Below are 25,483 nucleotides of genomic sequence, written 5' to 3' on the forward strand. Positions count from 1 at the left end.
ATTCATAGAGACAGAATGTAGACTAGTGGTTGCCAGGGGCTCGGAGGAGGGGGAGGGAAGAGTAATCGCTTAATGGGTCTGTGGCTTCCTTTTGGGGCGATGAAAACTTTGTGGAACTAGATAGTGGCAAAGGTTGCACAACCTTTTGATTGTACGAAATGCCGCTGAATTGTGAGCTTTAAAATGACTAAGATGCTGAATTTTATGTTATGTGTCTTTTACCATGATAAAAAGAAAAATCCTATAGGGTTCTTTTCTATTAGGCTTGCAATTTGTTTAGCTAAACAAAATCGTGTAAAACCAAAACTGGGGAAGCTATTTTAATAAAAGAGAAAGGAAGAAAATTACCGTCACTTGAACAATGGTGAAATATATTTTTATCAGAGTTTAACGCATGCAGGGAGGAATCTTACTCTTCACAAGCCAATGCGATTTCTTCTTTTACAGATAGAGAAGTTAAGGCTTTTGTGGTAACCCAGTCTTGAGGAACAGACATCTAGATTTGAGTCTTTCTCTGCCAGATTTATGGGCTATGCAATTTAAGTGCAGTTACTTGGGCTCTCCGAACCTGTTTCCACATCAGTAAACTGAAAATATCTAGGGCTGATCTTTTGAAAATATCATCAGACCTCACGATTCACCAAAGCCAAATCAATTAGAAGTTACTTCGAGAAGAGAGAATACCACCATGACAAAATCTTAGCAGTGCCTCATAAAAAGGAAGTCAAAATGGATATTTATAGGGTTTTAGCACCTGGGGCACATATGATTCACGGCAGGACTTTCAAGGTGCAACCGGTTGAGATTGGATAGGCTTTGCAACATAATAGTGTAAGATTGGCAGGCTTAGCAGCGCAAAGGTCTTGAAGCAAGTCTTGACAGGTAAACTGTTGTTTGAATAGCAAGCTGCTTGCCTGTTGTCTCAGATAAATTCCTACAGGAATTTTCTGAAGCAAATTGTGCAGTTATTTATTGATTTACAGTCTTACTCCTGTTGAGGGAAGTGTTCCTGGAACAAACAACTAAATTGTGATAACACAGGTGGTCTCAGTTTCAGTCCTGAGTCTGTCACATCTGACACAGGTTGGAGTTCCCAGAGAGGCTATGGTCACGTGTCAAGTGCATAGCCTGGGCACTCAACACATCCTTCATTTTTTCCCAAAGCATCACCACCATTTCCACTCAAAACTTGCTCCTTGATAGTGAATCTCTGTCAGAACTAGAAGCAAGGTTTGTGCTGTACAGACCGGAACCCTTCCTGCCATCCACAGTGGGACTGGGCTCCACTTCTTTTTTTTTTTTTTTTTTGAGACGGAGTCTCGCTCTGTTGCCCAGGCTGGAGTGCAGTGGCGCGATCTCGGCTCACTGCAAGCTCCGCCTCCCGGATTCACGCCATTCTCCTGCCTCAGCCTCCCGAGTAGCTGGGACTACAGGCGCCCGCCACGACGCCCGGCTAATTTTTTGTATTTTTTTAGTAGAGACGGGGTTTCACCGTGTTAGCCAGGATGGTCTCGATCTCCTGACCTCGTGATCCACCCGCCTCGGCCTCCCAAAGTGCTGGGATTACAGGCGTGAGCCACCGCGCCCGGCCTGGGCTCCACTTCTTTGGTCAAAGGCAAATTAATTCAGCTACAATAAAAAGTCCCAAGTCTTTTCACCACCCTGAATGAGGCAGCAGCAGAGTGCAGGGTTATGATGCTGACAGACCGAGGCCCTAGGTTCCCTGTCGCTTGATTTGTGACCCTAGGCCAGTTATTTCCCTTTTCCAGCCTCACTTCCTCATGCTGAAGATGAGGACAATCGCGCTTAGCACACAATACATATTTGGCTAACTTTTTAAATTAGGTAAATAAATTGTTCTCTCAAATTTTATTTAAATTTTTTTTCTAAGGTTGCAAAAAGATGAAGCTTTTTTGTTTTGTTTCCATTTATTTCCGGTTGTCCCTTATCTTCTGGGAGGACCTGGGTTACGGCTCCCTGGACATGAAGGAATCAGCCTTTCCTGTGGGATCCTGGGCCTGACCTGTTCAGAGGGAGAATGCGGAATCTCATGGGACAAGGTGGGTGCAAGGGACCCACAGACAGATTTTTCAAACCAAAGGTTAGATAAACATGATCAAATCTAAAAATATTCATTCTTAGCTACTCCGCTCTCTTTTCCTATTACTTTCAACACCCCTCGTGTGGTTGAAATTTGTAGCCGTTCCCATTCAACCTGCTTTGCTGCCTAGGGGTTAAATATAACAGTTTTTTTGCTTGTTTGTTTTTGTTTTTGTTTTTGCAGTATTTATTTGTATAAACTAGTAGTTTTCTGACTACAGGAACATCCACATCCATATGGCAGGTCAAATCCGTGCTATCAGAGAATTGTGGATAATTCTAATTTTGAACACTTCGAATGGAAGCTTTCAGAAAAGGCCCCTGAACTGGGGATTGGGACCTGCATGGGCTCTAATTCTCTCTGCCCCCAGTAAGTTTGTGGGAGCAATTTTATATCTGGTAATCCCAGTGTTGAATGTGCAAAGGCTGCTGGTTGAACCAGGTAACCACTAAGGTATTTTCTTAGCTCTGATTAATTGTAATTACCCTACTTTTAACCATTGATGTATTCTTGAAAGTTCAAGCTTTCCTTAAAGGCAAATCCCATCACTTTCTCAGGGGTTTTAAAAGAAATCCAAGTTAATTAATTAATTTATATCTTTATATCAAGAAACATTTATTGAGCTCCAACGAGAAGCCAGGTACTATGTTAGGTCATGGGGTCATGGAAACCCAGGGCGCTGGAGACCTGGAGGAGAGCGTGACCAACATAAGTCTCTAACTTGGCAAGGTTTACTGTGAGACCCCCAAGGAGGGAGCAGATTCTAACACTGGCTGGGACAGTCAGGGACAGCATCACCCACAAGGTACCAATGGGCTGAATCTTGAGTGGTGAATTGTTTTTGCCCAGATGGAAAGGACATTCCAAGCAGAAGGAAGAAACTCTCAAAGGCATGCAGGCAAAAAAGAGCAAAGGTCGTGTTCTGTGTTCCAAAGACAGCAGGAACATTTGCATGGCCGGAGCAGAGGCTGCCAGGCTGGCCCAGTGGGAAAGGATTCCTGATAACAGGCAAAAGCTGGATTGGGAAGGAGTTTATATATCTTAATAAGAATTTTGGACTTCATTCTGTAGGGAAGAGAGTCACTGAAGATTTTAAGTACAAGAATAACTGGGTCAGATTTGAGTTTTTTCACAAGCAATCCCCGGTCACAGGGGAGATGGATGGGTGGAAAAAGAACTAAAGAAGATGGCAAGAGAAGGCCGTCAATTTCAAAATGGGAGACAGGTGGAGGAGCAGTTTGGGGAAGTTCACAGTAAACAGATGTGTGGTTTAAGACTCTTGCATCTGTGGGGATACAGGGAGAGATGGCCACCAAGCACCTAGGAAAATAGATTTGTGCCTCAGGGAAGGGTTAGAGAACAAGGGAGTTATTGGAGGGACTTTTCACTTTTAACTTCAGGTTAGAAGTTAAATGCAAAAGTGATCTAATACACCAAAAACACCCCAAAATAAGTAGGAAAATAATGATGAGGAGAAGACAAATGATGGGGAAGAGAACAGTCATTTCTACAGTCTTCCTTGGGCTGGTTTTCAAAATGACAAGTCTTTTTTACATGTTGAAGGATAAATATCTCTTTTGGATAGCCAATTTAGACATCATATGCATATAATAATGGCCTCATTGTCTCTAACTCAACACTCTGCCATGATGCCCTGAGTAATTGTAAATGCTCAAGTTGCACAAAGATGCAAGATCCAAGGATACATCTGCATACGTCCACTGAAGATCACATTTTAAACCTTAATAGCTTAATAACAGGTGAGAAAAATACAGATTCCAGTATTATTAAATATGTATGCATGTGTATCCATATATGTGGTGTGTGCGTGTGAGTGGTGTATGTGTGTGTGTTCACATTCTTTCTCCTCCTAGGAAAAGATGATGCATTAGCTCAGGTGAGTTGCCCAGAAATAGCTAGGAAAAGGTCATGCTCTCCTTCTTCAGAGTTTCAGGCTGTTGTCCTCATATGCCCAATTTATGCAGGACTTTCCCCTACATCATCGAAAGAATGTGTTTGGCACCAGGGCCTCGGTATCAAGCAGACAACATATTTCTTACTTTAGAAGTGCAAGTGGTAGAATAAAGAGCCTGAGAACCGGAACTGCTGCCAGAAATAGCAGGGCAAATTCACCCACTTCCAAGAAGGTCACTCAGTCTCAGAACAGGGTGCAGGCAGATTGAAACAAATTCTTGGCACTGCCTCTGCCATGTCTGCCTGTTGCATAATGGATGGTCCTTAGTTCTCTTGATTGAAAGCGCTGGTGTTGACCCGACATTTTCTGTTCCTCTCTGGTATATCACTTTCCAGCCCATGTCAAAACAATCACTATTGTCAGTGACCTTCCCTAATAACTCAGTTCTTCTGTATTTAACAGCTACCTGTTGAGAATCCTATTTTTGACAAACAATTATAACCTAAGAGCTGTCATCTGTCAGGTTTTAAATGTTTGTTAAAAATAGGAGTCCCAGACATGTAGCCATTAGGCAACAGAAAGCCAAAAACAATGGGAAGAGCAAGCAACAGCAGGAGACGTTAATCACATCTGGATTCATTACTAAACCTCCACTTTGGAAGGGCCATAGTCAGTGGCAAATCAGGCAGACTTGGAGGGTGATTGCTCTTAACAGAAGCAGTTCTACTGACCTTCAGGAAATTATGTCCTATGGACATCCTGCTCACATTAATAAATGAGAGCAATGCTCTTTTGGTGGAGGGAGGACCTGTCCTAGAGTAGGAATTGGAAAAATGAGATAATGTCTAAAGAATGACGCATAACTCAGGAGAGTGCTTTGAAACCATAGCTAATTTTTCCTCTTTTACTTAGCACCACACTAACTGCTTTTATGCATTACACCACTTGACCTAAGAGAACACTGTGAGGAAAGTACCGTGTTGTCACATTTTGCTGATGAGGAAACTGAGGCTTAGAGAAGGTCAAATAACTTGCCCAAGAAGACAGAGCTGGGAAATTGCTGTATAGGACTTCAGGAACCCAGGCACTTTCCATAGAGCCCACCCTCTTAACCACTCCATTCTTTCTCCTACCTATGACACAAAATGCCCTTTTATGAAAACTGAAGCAGAAGCACCACCTCTCCACCCCATTGCTGAACTCTCTGATTCAAGCCACACTTGGCCAGGAGGGTGGTGGCAGCCTGGGCTCTGGTCAAGAGAGAACTCTCTAAATCATCCTCCAGTTGGGGAGTGAAGGTTGCAATTTGTTCCATGGCCTCATTCTGTCTTATTCAACACTCTGCCACGATGCCCTGAGTAACTGTAAATGCTCAAGATGCACAAAGATGCAAGATCCAAGGATATATCTGTATATACGTCCACCAAAGGTCACATTTTTAACCTTAATAGCTTCTGTTTTTACCCAGGCCCGTGACTCCTTTTCTTTTCTCATGCGTGATAGAATATGTGCTTTTCTTCCTGAGCTATACCCTACCCATTTCCTTGGTCTTAGCTTCATAGTATTTTTCCACTATTTCCTTTGATTTAGAGAAATTCAAATTTTCAAATCTACAGAGCCCTAGGACATGGGAGACTATTAATTTCACTAGAGCAGAAGATCTTTAAATAGTAGCCCCTGGTAAGTTGGATTCTGCATCATTAATAATCACCTGGAGGACAGAGGAAGAGAACCCCATTAATTGACAGTCAGTCAGAAATGAATATAAAACATCTCTGAAATGCTCATTGTTAAGTGTTTATTGAGGCCCATCATATGCCTGTGCTGAATACTAAAGTACCAAAACATTTCCAAAGAACTTACAGTCTGACTGTACTCCAAAGAATAGAGGCAAATATGATATTATATGTAATCAAGTGTGAAAATGTGCACAATGTGATTCAATTGATGGAAGTTTGTTGTATAATCATGTTTTGGTCACACACCTACAATATCAAGTGAGCTACTATTTTCTCAGTTAAAATTCAAAGTCCATAATTTTCTGTGAGAAGCTATGACATCACAATAAAGACACTGATCAGGATATTTTTCTTTCTGGCATTTAGATTTTCTTTTATTTGAAGCTCTTTTAATGTCTTTGGAATATTTAATAAGAAATGCAGTTACTATTAAATATGCAGTTATTAGCCACAGATAGTACTTCTCATTGTAAATAAAAGTTATTTTCCCAGAACCCACTAGCTCCTTAAATGTTATTTCAAAAATGCATTCTGTGTGATGATACTTTCTTAGGATTTCACTTTTGGAATCCAAATAACAATAACGATCCCTTTCTCCCCGTGAAATGCATCTGTTCAGAGCCCTGATGACACAGAAAGAATTCTCAAGGTCTCCTAGAGAAAATACTTCATCAACTTGACGGCCAACATGAGATTTTGAAGAAGGGAAGACAAGTGCAACTGGATGAGGACAGTGCACAAAGGCCGTCTAAATTCTTCTGCAGTTTGTAGTGCTACAGATAAGTTTTTCCATGGAGCAGTCCAACCTCAGTTGCTGCAAGACCTGTTTTTTTTTTTTAAACAAGTCAGTAAACTAACTGGAACTTCTGTCAAGTCTTGTGGCTCTGTATAAATGGGTGCAGATTCAACTTGACACGTTAATTTCTTTCTAGAAAACAATTTATATTCATAGAATCATGGAATCCCAGAGAGGGAAGGGCCTTCGCAGTCAGCCTGTCCAAACATCAATCTCGTGCTCGCATTGTTCATTTCAAAAGCAGTCTGTGTTCCAGAGCAGCTGCGCTCAGGCCCCAGAGGCTGGTATTTTGCATGTCCTCTGTCCTGTTGGGGCTGTTCAGGATGAACATCCCTCGTTGGTGATTATTTTTGCTGGGTTGTATGGACAGATTCTGAGTGATAGGTTGGTAGTTTGTGAGGATTAGAGATTTTGAAAAATGCTATTTATAAAGAGAGATGCCAATGTTATTATTTTCATCTCTGTGTGAGGAGTCCGAGGCCTAGAAACACCAAATGGGCAGAGCTTGAATCCAGGCCAGGGAGGCTCCAAAGCCTACGCTCTGATGCTCTTTCTGCCAAACCACACTGCTGGGATATTTTAACAAACCCGAGAAAGAATGAGGGAAAATAACTTTTTTTTTTTTGAGACAGAGTTTCGCCCTTGTTGCCCAGGCTGGAGTGCAATGGCACAATCTCGGCTCTCTGCAACCTCCGCCTCCCGGGTTCAAGCGATTCTCCTGCCTCAGTCCCCCAAGTAGCTGGGATTACAGGCACCTGCCACCACACTCGGCTAATTTTTTTGTAATTTTTGTAGAAATAGGGTTTCACCGTGTTAGCCAGGCTGGTCTCGAACTCCTGACCTCAGGTGATCTGCCCACCTTGGCCTCCCAAAGTGCTGGGATTACGGGCATAAGCCACCATGCCCGGCCTTTTTTTTTTTTTTTTTTTTTTTTTTTTTGAGGCAGGGTCTCTCTCACTCTGTCATCTAGGCTGTAGTGCAGTGGGAGGATCTCAGCTTACTGCAGCCTCAACCTCCTGGGATCAAGCAATCCTCCCACTTCAGCCCCACCGAGTAGCTGGGACTACAAGTGTGCGCCACCATGCCCAGCTAATGTTTGTATTTTTGTAGAGATGGAGTTTCGCCATGTTGCCCAGGCGGGTCTCAAACTCCCGGACTCAAGCGATCAGCCCACCGCTGCCCCAAAAAGTGCTGGGATTACAGGTGTGAGCTAAGGCAAAATGACTTTTTAAAAAATAGATTAAAATGTATTGTTAGCATGGAGAACTAGAAACTGATTTTTGCGGGGGGGGTCACCCAGTAGCTACAGATATCTACCTCCCCTGCCCTGTATTTCTACATTTTTCTTTTCTCTATAGAAAAGTCTATACTTCCAAAAAACTCCAGAATGTAGTTTTATTTTCAGTCTCCCCTAAATATATGCAGATTTGACAGATCCCTTTGCCAGCCACCCATGAAATCAGATGAGTAATTTCAAATTGCAGGGCTGGAAAAATGACCAGCACAGAATAAAGACATGAGCTGGCAGCCGCAAAAGACAGATCTCAAAAACGAGGAGCAGTAGCTGAGAGGCTAAGAGAATCTGTCCTAGCCACAAGCGCTTGGAAAACAGAGGAAGTTGAATCAGGTAGACTGCTGTGAGTGGGAGGCTAGGGAGGAATTAAATCTTGAAGTGCCCAATAACTGTTTGGTGTCAGGTCTTGACAGAATGCAAGCTCCCACATGCCCGGTGACCAAGCAAATTAAGACAGTCCTGGCTTAGGCTGCCAACAGGAACAAGAGAGAGAAATCTGATGTCAGAATAAAGGCCTCATTGGCAAATTAAGCTGAATCAAGGTGAAATGACAGTATGGCAGAAACTTACTTGTAATTTACCTACCTTTAGTCTATACTCCCAAATCTTACACATGTGTAGTAAAATATTTTTTCACTAGGAACTGTTATGCTGATTTTAGAGAAAACACATGGAAGACAGATCCCAAAGAGGGAGAAGAAACATGACAGTGATGAAAAGAAAACCAGGTCCGTGGCTGGTGGCAACCAGACGTTACCAATAGCAGCATCAGGAGGTTTCTGTTCGACGGATGATTCATTTTCATCCAAGAATTAAACAAAGGAACGTCAGATTTTATTTTTGAACATTGGAGTTTATGATTGTTTCCTTCCAGTAACAGCTACTTCATTCATGGTTCCACCCATCCATCATTTGGTTCTGTTGAGCTCAACTGGGTTTTCCTTTTCCTCAACGTTTTACATTTTGTTAAACAGAAAAGTGAAGAGAATAGAAAAGTAACCATAATAAGAAACAGATATCTATATACCTGCCACCTACTGGAGTTGATTAATATTGACATTTGGCCATATTCACTTCAGAGCTTTGAAATTTTTTTTTTGGTTGTTGTTGTTGTTTATGTTTTTTGTTGTTGTTGTTGTTATTTTTGTTTGTTGAGATGGAGTCTGTCTCTGTCACCCAGGCTGGAACCAGTGGCATGATCTCAGCTCACTGCAACCTCTGCCTCCCGGGTTCAAGCAATTCTCCTACCTCAGCCTCCCGAGTAGCTGGGACTACAGGCGTGTGCCACCACGCCCGGCTAATTTTTGTATTTTTAGTAGAGATGGGGTTTCACCATGTTGGCCAGGCTGGTCTCGAATTTCTGACCTCATGATGTACCCGCCTTAGCCTCCCAAAGTGCTGGGATTACAGGCATGAGCCACTGCGCCCAGCCCTAAATGTATTTTAAAAAATAAAGACAAGTTGAAGCTCCTTGGTTTCTTACCCTGTACTAGTCTCCTTTTTTTCCTCCCCAGAGCCAGTCTCTATCATGAATTCAGTAGGTTTCCTTTACCAAGTTGTCATACCTGTTAAAATATATATATGTGTATATATGAACTATACACACATACACATGGATACATCGTAGAATACTGTCTTGTTACTAATTTGTTTTTTTTTTTTTTGAGACAGGGTCTTGCTGTGTCCCCCGGGCTGGAGTGCAGTGGCTGGATCATCACTCACTCCAGCCTCCACCTCCCCAGCTCAAGTGATCCTCCCACCCCAGCTTCCCAAGTCGCTGGGACTACAGGCACACACCTCCGACTGGCTAATTTTTTGTATTTTTTTGTAGAGACAGGGTCTCACTATGTTGCCCAGGCTGATCTCAAACTTCTGAGCTCAAACCATCTACCCACCTTAGCCTCTCAAAGCTTTAGGATTACCGGTGTGAGGCGCTGCACCTGGCTTTGTCTTATTACTTTTAAAATTAATTATTACTTTTAGCATATTATAGATATTAATCCATAGCCACATCATAGTATAGGCATGAATCTACAACTTGCTATTTTTCAGCCAATCCATTTTGAAATCCATTTTTCTACATCATATGGAGACCACTAGTTTTGAGAACTTTAAAAAAGATGATTCCCACAGGGCAAATGTTCCTATTAGGTAATAAAAGATTCAGGTGATGAGTATTATGGACAAAAGGAAGACATTAACTGCACCTCACAGAGTATCATGAGGATCTCTGATTGATCAAATTAAAAAATCAAATTAAGAAGCACGACATTTTTAAAAATTGCAGTGAGTACTAATCAGCCTTGATACGTTTGCTATGGAGCTATTTTATTGAAATAAAAGTGCTTTGAAGATGAAAAGCACATTTTTTTTTTCTTTCCCAGAATTAAATCATTTCATCCCTCCCTCAGGCTACAAAGTTCATTCAAGTAGAGAAAAGTAAATGCTCCAGTTCTTTTCTTTTTCTTTTTTTTCTTTTGAGATGGAGTCTCACTCTGTCACCCAGGCTGGAGTGCAGTGGCACGATCTTGGCTCACTGCAACCTCCACCTTCCCAGTTCAAGCGATTCTCCTGCCTCAGCCTCCCGAGTAGTTGGGATTACAGGTGCCTGCCACTGCCTCCTGAGTAGTTGGGATTACAGGCGCCTGCCACGATGCAATTTTTGCATTTTTAGTAGAGACAGAGTTTCACCATGATGGCCAGGCTAGTCTCAAACTCCTGACCTCAAGTGATCCTCCAGCCTTGGTAGTTCTTTTCTTATGGAGTTTCAGCTGACTTATATTAAGGCTTGCTTGCTTTCTCTTTTCATTTCTGACCACAATTTGTAACTTCCCTGCACTGAAAGATACTCTTTTTCCACCCCTTAAAGCATGCAAAGTAATGGTCGGAAGGGAGGGCTCATTAACCTTTTTTATTTTTTTCTTGTGGTTTCCTCTCATTATTTCATTGCCTAGGCAATATTTTTTAAAAGACCTCATGCTGGTGAATAGAAGTTGACATGCAAGAACATAACAACTTTTTTGGAGTCTCAAGGTCTGTGATGTAAATACCCTAATTTGTTTTTCAAAGGTTTTCATACTCCATTGTATAAATACACATATTTACATAATTTTCAAAACATGTACTTTGCAGCCGCAGTCCTTCCAGCGTTATCTATTAATAAGGAGTCACATGTAGATGTGGATTTGCAAGCTTGAATTCCAACACGTCACTTTGTCATTTTCAAATTTTGTGAGCGCTGGAACTTAGTGGGCAGACTTCCCCATCTCGCTTCAAGAAAACATCTGAAGGGTGTCATCCACTTTGGAGGGAACAAGACACCCCAGTTTTGATAAACTTGACCTTTGTGGGATTATACTAGAGAGGGAACTGCTCAAACTGAGCAGAGGGAATGGGTGTCTGTAGGCACTGAACTAATTTAAGCTTGTCCTTCTAAGGTAACATTTGCAATTCTTTCTATGATGCACTTTTTATTTTGTCCCCTAACTTCTGATGAAGGCTGTGGGTATGTTAGTGGAAGTCAATAAAGGTGGCACATAGGTCATTGGAAAAATGGAGGGTATTTTCTAAATTTGAGTGGTTTTCAGTGGGCTTCTTCCACCCCTGCTTGAGGCTGAGGAGCTTAGAGAGGATGGGAGGAGTTTAGAGGCGGGGACAGGGCTGCCAACAGTTTGAATTTTGCTTAACTTTGGCTGGTTGGAAGGCAGGGCACCCAAAGGAGACCTCTCTGGGTATTTCCAGATTCCCATCTGTGGCTGAAACCAAAGAACAAGGGTACCAGAGACCCTTTGGTCAAGTCCTCTGTGACGCCTTCACAGGACATTTTACTTGGCCCTCTCTTAGTTTCTCCTAATGAAAATCCTTTTTTATTTTTTGCTTCAACAATCTAGGTCAATTGCTGGTATCTCCTAGGCTCTCCAATTCAACAGAAGGGTCTTCTCTTGACCCTCAGAGCATTTTCATTTTTTACCATATTGAATTTCTTTTGTACATTACCTTTTATTATAGCTTCTCTTATTGGAATGCATCTGACTAGTGTTTTCTCTGCATTTTCATCTTTAAAAGAATTAAATAGAGAAGAGTAAGAATAAGGGGAAGAATTTCAAACAAGGGAGGCCCAAGGCCATTTTCCCCGCAGTGAGCTCTGCCCCACTGAGTTCTTCCCTGCCTGTCAGGGGATCTCTCATTTCAGTTTCAGATGGTCCCCTTGACCTTGAAGACAGCCCTCTGGGAAAAGCTCTTAGTCTTACACCTAAAATTATTATTCTTGGCAGTTCGGTGGGGAAAGAGGCTGAAATATTCCCCCTGGGGAGCTGCAACCCCAGCCCCAAAGATGGCTTAGTGGGGCCTATAACACTCTTATCTTCAGATGATTAAGCTTGCGAATTAAAATTCTTGATTTCTCATATGCATAAGTTTCTCACACTGAGGTGACTGTGGGGAATTCTGGATAGTGTCCCTCTATCCCTCCAGATCCACTTTCCCCTCTTCTCCTTCCATTCAAATCTGGCCTTTGGAAAGCTCAAGGTAGGCAAAAGTATATCCTTAAACATCCAGCCCCTTGATACCATCGTCATCCTCATCATGAAACCTTTATTAAGCACCTGGACTCCTACAATACAAAGAAGTACGAGGGGCAATTCCTGCCCCAAAGGTGTCTCTAACGACATGTGACCACAGGACACGCATCTATTAGCATAAAATGAAAAAATAGCTTTAAGGAGAATTATGTGGGCAATAAATATTGCAGGAGTTCAGGGAAGGGAGAAAAGACTGCAGCTGGGGATAGACAAAAGTGATCTCATCAGTGAGATGGGTTTTGGGAAATGGCAGGCTTGAGACTAAGGCCTGTCATTGCAGCACTTTGGGAGGCCAAGGCTGATGGATCACTTGAGGTCAGGAGTTCGTTGGCCTGGCCAACATGACAAAACCCCGTATCTACTAAAAATACAAAAATTAGCTGAGTGTGGTGGCACACACCTGTAGTCCCAGCTACTTGGGAGGCTGAGGCAGGAGAATCACTTGAACCCAGGAGGCAGAGGCTGCAGTGAGCCGAGATCGCACCACTGCACTCCAGCCTGGGCGACAGAGTATCTGTTCTTCCAAAGAGTATTGTGTGAAAAAAGGCATAGAGGCAGAGGGGCACTGGTGCACCTGAGGCTGGTTAACGGGCCAGAGTTTGACACTGCAGGTGTGTTTTTCCCGAAGGGCAAGGACCGCCTCCTTTCTCTAGATGCTGTATAATGTCCAGGCTATTTGGTGTACCTGGGAGTGTTAAATAACAGTGTCTGGGGCTTTGACAAAGAAACAAAAGTTACCTTTGTCTTCTGCCTGAGTTGCAAAGAGCAGTATGTTTTTAGCTTGGAAAAGATTGAGAACTGTGTTTCTTTTAGCTTACTTATTCTCACTTATCCTGGTAACACTGATGCATTTTTTCATGTTTTAAAATTAATACATTCAGTGGTATGCGTGTATTACACACAGGAAAATTCACTCTTTTTAGCATATGCCTTCTTGCGAGTTTTGACAAATGCATACAGTCACGTAACCATGACCACAATCAAAATATCGAGCAGTTCCATCATGCAAAAAATTCCCCTGTGTCCTTTGCAGGCAACCCTTTTCCTCACCTCCAGGCTCGGGCAGCGATGGATCTATTTTCTGTCCCTACAATTTTGCCTTTCCCAAGATGTCATATAAATGAAATCACACACCCTGTGACTTTTGAGTCTCGCTTTTTTTTTTCCCTTTCTTTTTTTCTTTTTTTGTATTTCTTCATTTTAATTTATTTTTCGTTTTTGTTTCTCACTTACCAACACATGTGTAAAATGTAGCAGATGTGTTAGTAAAGGAGAAGCAGCTGGGGAGAGAAAGGCAGGAATTAAGCAGCCACACATGAAGAGTCAGGTTGAGCAGGAAGTGACTGGGGGCAGAAGTGGCAGGCGTCCTCCTCCCCGCCCCACATTCCCACAAGGCACCAGCAACTGCTGCTGCTCACAGCCCTTGAGTCTGGCTTTCTTCACTTAGCATAATGCACTTGAGATTCGTCCACATCGTTGCATGTCTCAGTAGCTCATTACTTTTTGTTGCTGAGTAGTGTTCCATTGTACAGATGTACCAAAGTGTGTTTATCTATACACAAGTTGAAGGACATTAAGTTTGTCTCTACATTTTTTGCATTTACAAATAAAGCTGCTGAAAGCATTCACATGCAGGTTTTTTGTTTGTCTGTTTATTTGTTTGTTTGTTTTTGAGACAGAGTCTCCCTCTGTTGCTCAGACTGGAGTGTAACGGCGTGACCTTGGCTCACTGCAACCTCCACCTTTCGGGTTCAAGTGATTCTCCTGCCTCGGCCTCCCAAGTAGCTGGGATTACAGGCATGAGCCACCACGGCCAGCTAATTTTTGTATTTTTAGTAGAGACAGGGTTTCTCCATGTTGGCCAGGCTAGTCTTGAACTCCTGACCTCAGGTGATCTGCCTGCCTCAGCCTCCCAAAGTGCTGGGATTACAGGCATGAGCCACCACGCCCGGCCACAGGCAGGTTTTTATGTGAACCTAAGTTTTCATTTCACTCGTGTACATACTTAGGGAGTGAATTAAGTGTGTGGCTTCCGGGTCATCTAAGTATATGTTTAGTTTTATAAGAAACTGCCCATGCCTAGAATCCCTGCACTTTGGGAAGCTGAAGCAGGATTTCTTGTGCCTAAGAGTTCAAAACCAGCCAAGAAACATGGCAAGATGTTGTTTCTACAAAAAATTTAAAAATTAGCCAGCCATGGTGGCACATGCCTGGAGTCCCAGCTACTCAGGAGGCTGAGGCTTCAGCGAGCCATATGGACACCACTGCACTCCAGCCTGGGCAACAGAGGGAGAGTCTGTCTCAAAAAAAGAAGACAAGAAACTGCCCAACTGTTTTCTAAAGTGACCGTGCTGTTATTCATTCCCCCAGCAGTGTAGAAGACCTCTAGTTTCTCTGCGTCCTTGCTAGCACTTGGTCATTTAAATACCTTTTAGCTATTCTAATAAGTGTTGCTTTAGTTTACATTTTAGTTTGCATGATGGTGAGCATCTTTTCATCAAACTGGTAAGTTTTTCTTAGTAATTCTACCACGTAATAATAATTCCACCACAAATGTAATTAAGCATTCCACTACAGCAGTGGTTCTCACTGGCACCAGTTCTGCTCCCCTTCCCGGACATTTAGCAATGTCTGGAGGCATTTTTAGCTGCCACCATCGGGGGCAGGCTATTGGCATCGAGCGGGTAGAGGCCAGGGGTGCTGCTAGCCATCCTACAATGCCCAAGACAGCCTCAACAACAAAGTGTCACCCATCCCAAAATGTCAGTAGTGCCCAGACTGAGAAGTCCTGCACTAGAGTGTTGTCAGAAAGATTCAGACATGGGCCACCCTGAAAACTGTGGGAGCTCCTCATGTTATAGTCATTTATACTAAATAAAAACTGACTTAGAAAACAATTTTCCAATTGATCTCAGGCCTTTTTTTTTTTTTTTCTGAGATGGAGTCTCGCTCTATTGCCAAGGCTGAAGTGCAGCGACATAATCTCAGCTCACTGCAATCTCTGTCTCCTGGGTTCAAGTGATTTTCCTGCCTCAGCCTCCTGAATAACTGGGATTACAGGCAACCGCCACCACACCTGGCTAATTTTTGTATTTTTAGTAGAGACAGGGTTTCACCATGTTGGCCAGGCTGGTCTCGAACCCCTGGTCTCAAGTGATCAGCCCGCCTCGGCCTCCCAAAGTGCAGGGATTACAAGCATGAGCCACCATGCCCAGCCGATCTTAAGCCTTCTTTTTAACTGCCAGGGACTCTCACAGGTTGATAGATTCATAGCCCTTGGCTTGTTCCTTGCCGCCACAATCTCTCTACCAAGTTTAGACACATGCGCTTGCTAACTTAGGTATTTGGTCCTCCCCTGATGTGAAGACATGTCACATCATTGCGGGTTGAGGTTTTCCTTTGCGACAGAGTTCATTTTAATGGTGAGATTTTATGTTATCAAACTTTGGCCCAAAGTAAGTTATGTTTGCATCATAAATCCTTGAAAATGGTTACAATTTACTACCAAAAAGGCAACTCACTTTCTCTCTCTGCATCTCAGTTCCTCTACTTGTGAAGTGGGTCTCAGAAGGGCAGCTGATCTTTGAGGCCACGTGGAACTCACTCTCACGTGCTTTGATTCTACCAAGATCATTGAGTGCCACTCCGCCATCCAACAACATGATGAAATGGTTCATGTGCCATTTGTTGGCACCAAAGGTCTACATTGATTTGAAAACCCTTGCCTCCAAACACCCAAAAAATAAATTTTACGAGGTAAACAAGAAGGCATGATTTGCCTAGGACAAATTTGGTTTGCTTCTAACACTCCTTATAGATTCCAGTAATTTTTAGATTTCAGTTTTTGCTTAAGTTCAGAAATAGAGCCATTTCCAGGCCATGCTGGGGAGCCCCAAATGGGTATAGAAAGAGCAGCAAAGCAGAAAGACAAGTAACCACCTACTTCCTCTAGCTAAATACTGCTTTACAATATATGTCTTATTCTACTTGCCGTTAATGCAAAGTAATAACTTCATTCAACAAATACTTACCATGTATCTACTCTGTTCTCAGTGTTGTGGCAGAGACTTTGGTAGATGCCAAAGAAGACCAACTATGGCCTTCCAGAGTCTGTCTTGACATAGGGAAACACCATCACCCTGAATCCTTAGACCATTAGCTAATGATTTACAAAGCCTGCTCTTCAGAGGTTTGTGTCCCTAGAGCAGACGTCTACACACAGGAGGCCCTGGGTAAATGTTTCATTGATGAAATGATGGATGCTGTATTAATTCGTTTTCACACTGCCCATAAAGACATACCTGAGACTGGGCAGTTTACAAAAGAAAGAGGTTTAATAGATGTACAGTTCCACATGGCTGGGGAGGCCTCACCATCATGGTGGAAAGTAAAAGGCATGTCTCACATGGCAGCGGACAGAAGAGAGCTTGTGCAGGGAAACTCCCCTGTTTAAAACCATAGGATCTCATGAGACTTATTCACTATCACGAGAACAGCATGGGAAAGAGCTGCCCCCATCATTCAATTACCTCCCTCTGGGTCCCTCCCACAGCATGTGGGAATTCAAGATGAGATTTGGGTGGGGACACAGCCAAACCATATCAGATGCCAAGCAGTGCTTCTCAAACTACCTGTGGCAGAGGATCATTTTCAGTATTTCTAATCCATGGAGACTAGTGCCTAGGTAAAACACAGTAAAAATGTGCTTGGATGTCCCAGCAATGCCAAATTGTTATGCAAGGTTTTCAGTGCTTTCTCAGTTTCTGTGGTTATTTCATTGTAGACTTAAAAAAAAAATCTCACAGCCCAGTACTGGTCACAGACGAGGCTTCAGCAGTAAGAGAAAAGAGGGCACATTCTGCCTGAAGTAATCAAGGATGTGTGAACTCACAATTCACATGTCCTGCACCCACTAAGTCTGAGGTCTTATGCAAGTAAGGAACTGAAACAATCAGAACGACTCCCAGGCCTCAAACGCCATCCAGATGTAATTTTGCTTCTCCCAAATGCTCTTCCTCTCAGATCTGTTTTCTGTTCAGGCATTGGATGAGGTAGAAATAAAGGCAGAAAAGGAAGAAAGAAGAAAGGCAGGTGTGGGACCCTGGGGTGGCCGATCCCCATGCAGAGAGATGTCAAAGGGGTGTTGCCAGTGACCCACGGTGGCTCTCCCTCACTCCAGTTCCTTCAGAGCACCTTGCACTTATGTATCCATGGACGCAGATCACACCTCTAGGAGCTGAGAGTTTTAGGCTGCAGTTCTCACGCCTCCCTGCTTAGTCATGGGGCAGTACCTGTCACATCACATCACAGTCAGGCCACTCTCGGAAGGGATTCCAGACACTGACCTACAGCCTCGTGGTTCTCTAATTTGTGTTTCTAGCTCACTGAAGCAGCCAGTGCTCGGCAATCAAAGATTCCCCCACTCCCCTTCCATCTTACCTCCTGCCCCTGCCAGCCCCAGTCACCACAAGGTGGCCATGACTTTCTTTCCCTCTCAGTCTGTAGCCAGCTGCAAACCAGTGACCTAGAGAGGTGTCACCGCCTCCCACGAACAGCTCTGGCACTCAGCTTTTTGCGGAAAGCATTTTATTTTAAGAAACAGAGCAAACTGTCATTGTAAGACCTCTTCTACAACTTGGGATGAAAGTTCGTCACAAAACAAAGTGCCTGCTGAAAGAGGACAGGAAGAAGAGGTCAGCATTGTCAACTCCATGATCAAGCCAGATGCGCTGAGAAAAATCGACACGTGAAAGTTCCTCTGTATGTCTCAAAATCTTTTTGCAGATGGTGCTGAATTTTTTGCAGGACATGGTAACAGAGAAATCCTCTGCTAAGTGAGCCATTATTTAAACTGTTCTCATGAAAGAATATGACAAACAAATATTCACCAGACTTAGGTCATGGGTGTAGTGCTTTTAGTGATAGTATCAGCATTGCGTTTTCTTCATTACTCAAGGAAACAGGAAATTAATTTGACCTAGAAAGAAAGTTGTCATATAGAGGCACCAAACTTCGTACTTCTTAACACTTTGACATAAACTCTGACTAAACAATATTAAAGTTGAATGACATTATTTTGAGAAACAGTTACTGGAATTGCCTCTCAGCTGTTCTTCCTACTTCTGCTCTCTTCTGACTTCCATCTACCCTGCATATTAAATTAATCTTCCTAAAATACTCCTCTCTGTCCCTCTCTTGCTCCTGAATCTACAATGACAGCCAATAGAGTCAGCATCTTGTAGAGCAGAAGGAAACTTAGCCATGCTCTCCAGGCTCCTTACTTGCAAATTGGGGAAGTGAAGACCCAGAAAAAGTGGTTTCCTCACTGTCATTGAGCTAGTAATTGACAGAAATAAGAACTAGAACTTCAATTTTTTATCTCTTTTTTCCCTTTTTTCTTTTTTTTTTTTTGAGACGGAGTCTTGCTTTGTCGCTTTGTCGCCCAGGCTGGAGTGCAGTGGCACAATCTCAGCTCACTGCAACCTCCGCCTCCCAGGTTTGAGCGATTCTCCTGCCTCAGCCTCCTGAGTAGCTGGGACTACAGGGGCTCACCACATGCTCTGCTAATTTCTGTATTTTTTGTAGAGAAGGGGTTTCACTATGTTGGCTAGGCTGGTCTCGAACTCCTGATCTCAAGTGATCCGCCCGCCTCGGCCTCCCAAAGTGCTGGGATTACAGGCATGAGTCACTGTGCCTGGCCTAGAACTTCAAATTCAGGGCATGATTATTTTTTCTGCCTTAATTCCTCTAATAAGCTTTCAAAGCACAATTTGACCCCCACATTTCTACAGAACATTGTTTCTCTACCTGAACTCCCAGCTCCCCATCTCTGCTATGCACGGACCTTCCCCAGCCCTTCCTCCAGCCCTGGGTTTCTGCTGGAGCTTCAACCCAAAGGTTCCCCGCCCTACTGCCCTGTGACCTGAAATACAGCTGGGTTCATTTGTTTCTATTCCAACCACTCCTCCATGAGGCCCAGCCCAAGAACTCCAGTGACCTCTTCCTGGCACTTTTTGTACTCATTGTCTGTACTTCACTGCCGGCATTCACTCACACGCTGGTTAGTTCGCTAAGTGTTTTTGGGTCTTTTCTTCTTAACATCATAGATTTATGGGACATTAGAGTGGAAGGTATCTAGAAGTCATCCAGTTTCACCCCATACCTCTTACATACACAATTGTCCTGTACCACCTTGCTGATACCAAGAAGGTGAAAATGAAGATCTGACCCCAAACTGCCCATTCCAAGTTAGACAACTTTCCTTTTCAGACAGCACTTCCTTGTGTTGAGACAAAAATCTCCTTCCCACCCATCTTCACCCAGACTGACCCTGTTTCTGCTCTCCAGATGGATATAGAATAAATCAAATCCCTCTTCCATATTTAAATCCCTCTGCACACATTTAAAGACAATTTGTGTGTGTCCTCCATTCTCTTAGCCCTTTCTCTTTCCCAGGAGTCTCTCTTCCAGTCCAAATAATCCTGGTCCTCCCATTTTGCCCACGACATGGTTTTGCATGCTGCACACGGTACTCCAAAACTATGGCCAAAAGATGTTGGCCAAATACCAAAAATTTGAACATAGGACAATAGTCCCCTGAAGGCTGAAGAGAGTGGCTCATTCACCTCCCTTGTTCTAAGTACTGTATCTCTACTAATGTATCCTGCAAACTCACTAGATCTCTGGAGGGCATATCACACTGAGGATTTACAGTAGGCTTATTCAACCAAAATTTATCCTCAGGGTACATCTTCCCTTTTTAGGATGTGTGTGGTTATATTTTCAGATTTTTTTTTCAGGATGCTTATTTATTCTCTTCAAATAATCTCTGCTTTCTTTCATTCAATGAGGCATTATCGAATGCATTGGAACCTGGTAAAAAAACAAGTAAGAATCAGATGCTGGTTTTTATTAAAACGTGCTCATTATAGGTAAGGTAAGACTTCCATAAAGAATTTTATTCTAACATAAACATTAATGTGTTTTTAATGAATTTTAGTTACAGTACCATGGAAATTCAGAGGAAATGAGATTGCTGTGATCAGGAGAGAGGGAGAATAGAAGGCCTCATGGAGAAGAGGTAAGATTTTAATATACAAAAGTTACGGGAAAGAAATTCTCTGTGACTAGAACAGGATGAGCAGAGCTACAGAGGTCAGAAATCAAAGAATAGGAGCTAAAGTTCAGAGAGGTGAGGAGGGAAAGCACAAGTTTCACTGCTGTCTCTGATTCCAGGCCAGTCTCACCGGGTTCTTCCTTACTTTCCTCCCTTCCAAATTTGTACATCCCTTCTTCCATGGTGAGGACTTATTTCCAAAACATTGACATATTTACTCATGTGCTCAATTCTGCAACACCCATTGCCACCTTCACATCACTGCACAAAACAAACCTACTAAAAAGAGTGCAAGATTGGTTTGCACTTCCTTATTTTTCCTAGACTGGAGTCTAATGGTTAAAGTACTTTGTTCAAAAATTACCTGGGGAGCTGAGTACGATGGCTTATGCCTGTAGTCCCAGCTAGTTGGGAGGCTGAGGTGGGAGGATCACCTGAGCCCAGAAGTTCAAGGCTGCAGTGAGCTATGATCATACCACCACACTCCAGCCCCGGTAACAGAGCCAGATCCAATTTCTTAAAAAAAAAAAAAAAAATTAATTACATGGATTAGTTCTCTCCCTCCTGCACCTTTATTCAGCCTATTATTCACTTGAAATACAGTTGGGTTCATTTGTTTCTATTTGCATTTTGTTTGCATTTTCCTCCTTCATCTTTCTTGATTTAACTTTATTTTTTTGAATATGTAGAACATTCATGTGCTTGACCAGAGGCTTTATTTTGTGCATCTTTGGTAGCTTACTACCATCTGGAGCATTCATAATATGTTATGGCAGTTATTTTTTGATTGACTGATTATTGAATAGACAGTTGAAAATTGTATGTAACAGAGATGCCTGTTATTGAGAGGATCTTACATCAAGGTCCTATAAGCTCATGCCTTTGATGTCCAATCATGAAAAAGTCTGATGTGTCCAAAGAGCCTCAAGCTATTCAAGGGTGTGTACCCAGATGGCAGCCCTAGTATCCCCCAAAGGAAAGGTCCTCCATCTGGGATGCCATTCAATGGTACCCTGGAGAAATCTGTCCTGGGGCTTTGTCCTTGATGGAGTAGTAGCTGTTGAAAGATTTTTAGAAGCAGCACCCGCACAATAAATGTCTGAAATGACTGCTGCTCCTTCTGCTGTGGGCAAGGCGACAGAAAAGAAGAAAAGGTTAACCTTCCTTAGAAGTTAAGATGTATCTGTGTATACACTGCATTTCTTGGGTGCAAATAGGGCACCTATTTTTGAGAAACCTGGCAACAAAACTGCAGCCAGGTTGGCCTCTCAGTGGAGAAGAAATAAAAAAGATATGACTCATTAAACAAATAACTCTGAGTAAAAGGACCCTAGTGAATACAGAGTCTATTTACTTTTAAATTACATTTATCAGTCATTACAAATATAATCATTAACAGATTATTTACATAATTGGTTGTAAAATGCAAACCCAGGGCCAAAAGGCAAACTAGCTTTTGAGTTACCAAACACAATACCTTGAAATTACAAAGAAATGCGGATGCGGTTCCATACATTAAGGCTGATTGTCCCCCTTTACTCTCTATGAGAAGAAAAGAAAACGTGTGCAAGGTCATTGGTGGCATCTCGAAATGTGCTTTGTCATGGGCCTTATACCGGCACTGCCTCGGGGGTTGGGCTGCTCGGCTGGAATGATTCCTGAGGAAAGAGCTCACTCCAGTAGCTGGCGGGGGCTACAGTGACGTGAACCCTTTAGTGGTTCAGCTGGTACCCAGGTTTCTCCCTAAAGCCCTCAAACTTTCTCACTGGAGAGAATACTGGTGGATAATTAGTAAACTTCTCTCCTGTGAATGTTGCAAAACACGTATCTGGCTTCCTGATGCAATTAGAGGGAAAAGGAACTCATCAACAGCTTCCATTTTTACCTGGACAAGATCTCCAATCTACAGATGAAACTAGATTCAAAGGGAGATTAAATGCCTAACCTGAATCATAGCGTGAGATCTACATTTAGCTACTCTGTACTATTTTTCATTCTTGAACCATACCAAAATGTAGTGGCTTAGAACGACAACAGATCTGCTCAGGATTGCAATGGGTTAGGAGTGTGGGCTGGGCTTACCTAGTGGTTCTTCTGCTGGTTGTGCCTGATGGTTCATGCTGCCGAAGCCATCTATCTGGCAGTTCAGCTGAGCCTGGGCGGAGGGGTGGGGTCTAATGTGGCCTCACACATATGTCTAGAAGTTGGTGTTGGCTGTCAGCTGGTCATGTTTCATCACCTGGAGGTAGCATTCTGAAAGGGCAAGCCCCAAAACACAAGCGTTCTTCAAGCTGCGTCTTATATCAAGTTTTCTGACATCCCATTGGCCAAAGCAAGTCACATGGCCAAATTCAAAGTCCCCATGGGAGGAGACCACCAAGGCAGTGGAGGTTGAATTCACTGGGAACAATAACTGTGATAACCTACAACACAGAGTCTTATAAGGAGACAGGCTATCTGCATTAAAATCAAAGCCACAGTCCAAGGCTTATGTGGCTTCTCAAGGCTCCAAGCCAGGGCTCTTTCTTCCACCCCACCTCCTCTCTGTCCTCATCAGTCCCGTTCTGATTTTCTGGTTAGTGTGCCATTCACATCAGACCTTGGTCCACACAGGCATCTGTGAGACATAGAGACTTCATCCCTTGTCTCTGAGCCTAGCACTCCCTTTGTTCCTGGCCAGCAATCCTAGGTTGTTTGTTTATTTATTTCTGTTTAAACTAGTTTAAAAATACAATAAAATAAGGCTGGGCCTGGTGGCTCATGCCTGTAATCCTAGCACTTTGGGAGGCCAAGGCAGGTGGATCACCTTAGGTCAGGAGTTTGAGACCAGTCTGACCAATATGGTGAAACTTCCTCTCTACTAAAAATACAAAAATTGGCCAGGCGTGGTGGTGTGCGCCTGTAGTCCCAGCTACTCAGGAGGCTAAGAAAGGAGAATTGCTTGAACCCGGGAGGTGGAGGTTGCAGTGAGCTGAGACCACGCCACTGCACTCCAGCCTGGGCAACAAAGCAAGACTCCATCTCAAAAATATATATGTAAAAAATCTATAAATTATAAATATATATGTAATATATATTATATATAATAATATAATATAATATAATAATTTATAAATTATATTTATAATATAGTATATATTTATTATATTATAAATATAAATATATATTATATATAATACAATATAAATATAAATATATATTATATATTAGATAAATATATTATTTACAATATATTATATATTATTTACAAATATATTATATATTATATATAAATAAAATATAATATAAATATAATATAATATAATAATATATATAACATATATTATATATATTACATATATAACATATATTATATATATTACATATATATTTATAATAAAATGTTTACCTGGCTTTAAAAAAAGCTAAATGGTAATAGAGTAAACAATTAAAAATGAAAGTTCATTAACTCCATCTTTATAATCTACTCTTCTAGGTTTTTCTTCTGAAGACTTTCCAGCATTATCTGGTCTTCTGGGTCCTTCTCATTTCTCACTCTGGACTTCAAAGCTGCAGCAATTCTTTGGATCTGCAAAAGTGGGCAAGAATTGAGTGGGTTGTTCGGCTGCTGTAGCTATTCCACTGTCTCCTGCTTAATCCTTTCTAACTGACTAAGTTTATCTTTGTTAACTTCAGACTTCTGGAGCAAGGGGTCACCTCTATCACACTGGAGTTGATTCTCAGGGAGCTGGTGACAAACTGCCCTGTGGCTGCTGGGGCTGGTGACAGTGCAGCCCTGCATGATGCTTCTGTGCCCACACGAGCACAGCTTGAAGTTCCTTAGCGGGCAACCCTTGAGCTGTGGCAGCCAGGAGGGTGTTTTAAGGCAGCTGTCCCCAAACTATTTGCCACCAGGGACGGTTTCATTAGAAGACAATTTTTCCAAAGACTAGGGTAGGGGGTGGTTTGGGGATGAAACTGTTCCACTTCAGAACATCAGGCATTAGATTCTCATAAGGAGCACACAACCTAGATCCCTTACATGCATAGTTCACAATAGGATCGGCTCCTATGAGAATCCGATGCCACTGATGATCTGACAGGAGGTGGAGCTCAGGCAGTAATGCTCGCCAGCCACTCACCTCCTGCTGTGCGGCCTGGTTCCTAACAGGCCACAGATCAGTACCAGTCCAGGGGTTGGGGATCCCTGTTTTAAGGTGTATATGGGGAGTATTATTCAGTCCAGGTTTCTGCTACCTTGGGATACATTTTTATCTCATATTCCAATTAGAAATGTTTTTCCACATCAAATAAAGTAGAATTAACACATTATATTGGCATAGTACACACACCCTCTAAAGAGCATATCGCATCCTAGAGCAAGCAGACAGGGGCAGGGCACTAAGGGCACACACAGGTGGCAGGCAGTGGGAACATGCAGGCGGACGCTGCAGCAGCTTTGGTGTGAAGACTGCGCTTCCAATGGTCTGTGAACAAGGTCACCAGCAAAGTGGAGAAGAATAATGACCACCCTGGCTTCTCAGACCAGCGTGGCACCTGCAGAAGGGGAGTGGCCACACCCGGACGCAGGCAGAAGACAAACCCAGAGCACAGCGGAACAAACAAGCTCATCCTCAGCCACACCCATCAGAGGGTTTTCACCAACTCCCAATGCTCAGGAAATCAATATCATAATCACCTACATCCGAAGTACAGGTCACATAGGTGCATGAAATGCACATGCATGATATAAATTATTCTTCAATTAATTGCAGTAAACTGCAATTCTCATTTAATAGTGGTGCTTTCAGTCATTCTTATCAGATCCTTTTTACTGTCTTTCTAAAGTCCCAGATTGCAGACTTTTGTAGTATTGTTAGAAGGAAACGTGTGGGCTAGGCAGAGACTTTCCAGATACTGCTGTCAAGATGCAGATGGCCAGAATGGCAAGGCCCAGCCATCG

The 25,483-nt window shown here is 42.7% G+C and overlaps 1 long non-coding RNA gene across 1 annotated transcript; it reads left to right on the forward strand.

The window, feature by feature from the left end:
• The first annotated feature begins 1,900 nt into the window (after positions 1-1,900).
• LOC129045281 (uncharacterized) lies at positions 1,901-25,250 on the forward strand. Its single transcript, XR_008504925.1, has 3 exons — positions 1,901-2,060; positions 20,425-20,505; positions 24,017-25,250. It is a non-coding gene; the product is annotated as an uncharacterized LOC129045281 (long non-coding RNA).
• The last annotated feature ends 233 nt before the right edge of the window (positions 25,251-25,483 follow it).

This window comes from Pongo pygmaeus, chromosome 8 (genome assembly GCF_028885625.2).
Source record: "Pongo pygmaeus isolate AG05252 chromosome 8, NHGRI_mPonPyg2-v2.0_pri, whole genome shotgun sequence".
Lineage (NCBI taxonomy): Eukaryota > Metazoa > Chordata > Mammalia > Primates > Hominidae > Pongo > Pongo pygmaeus.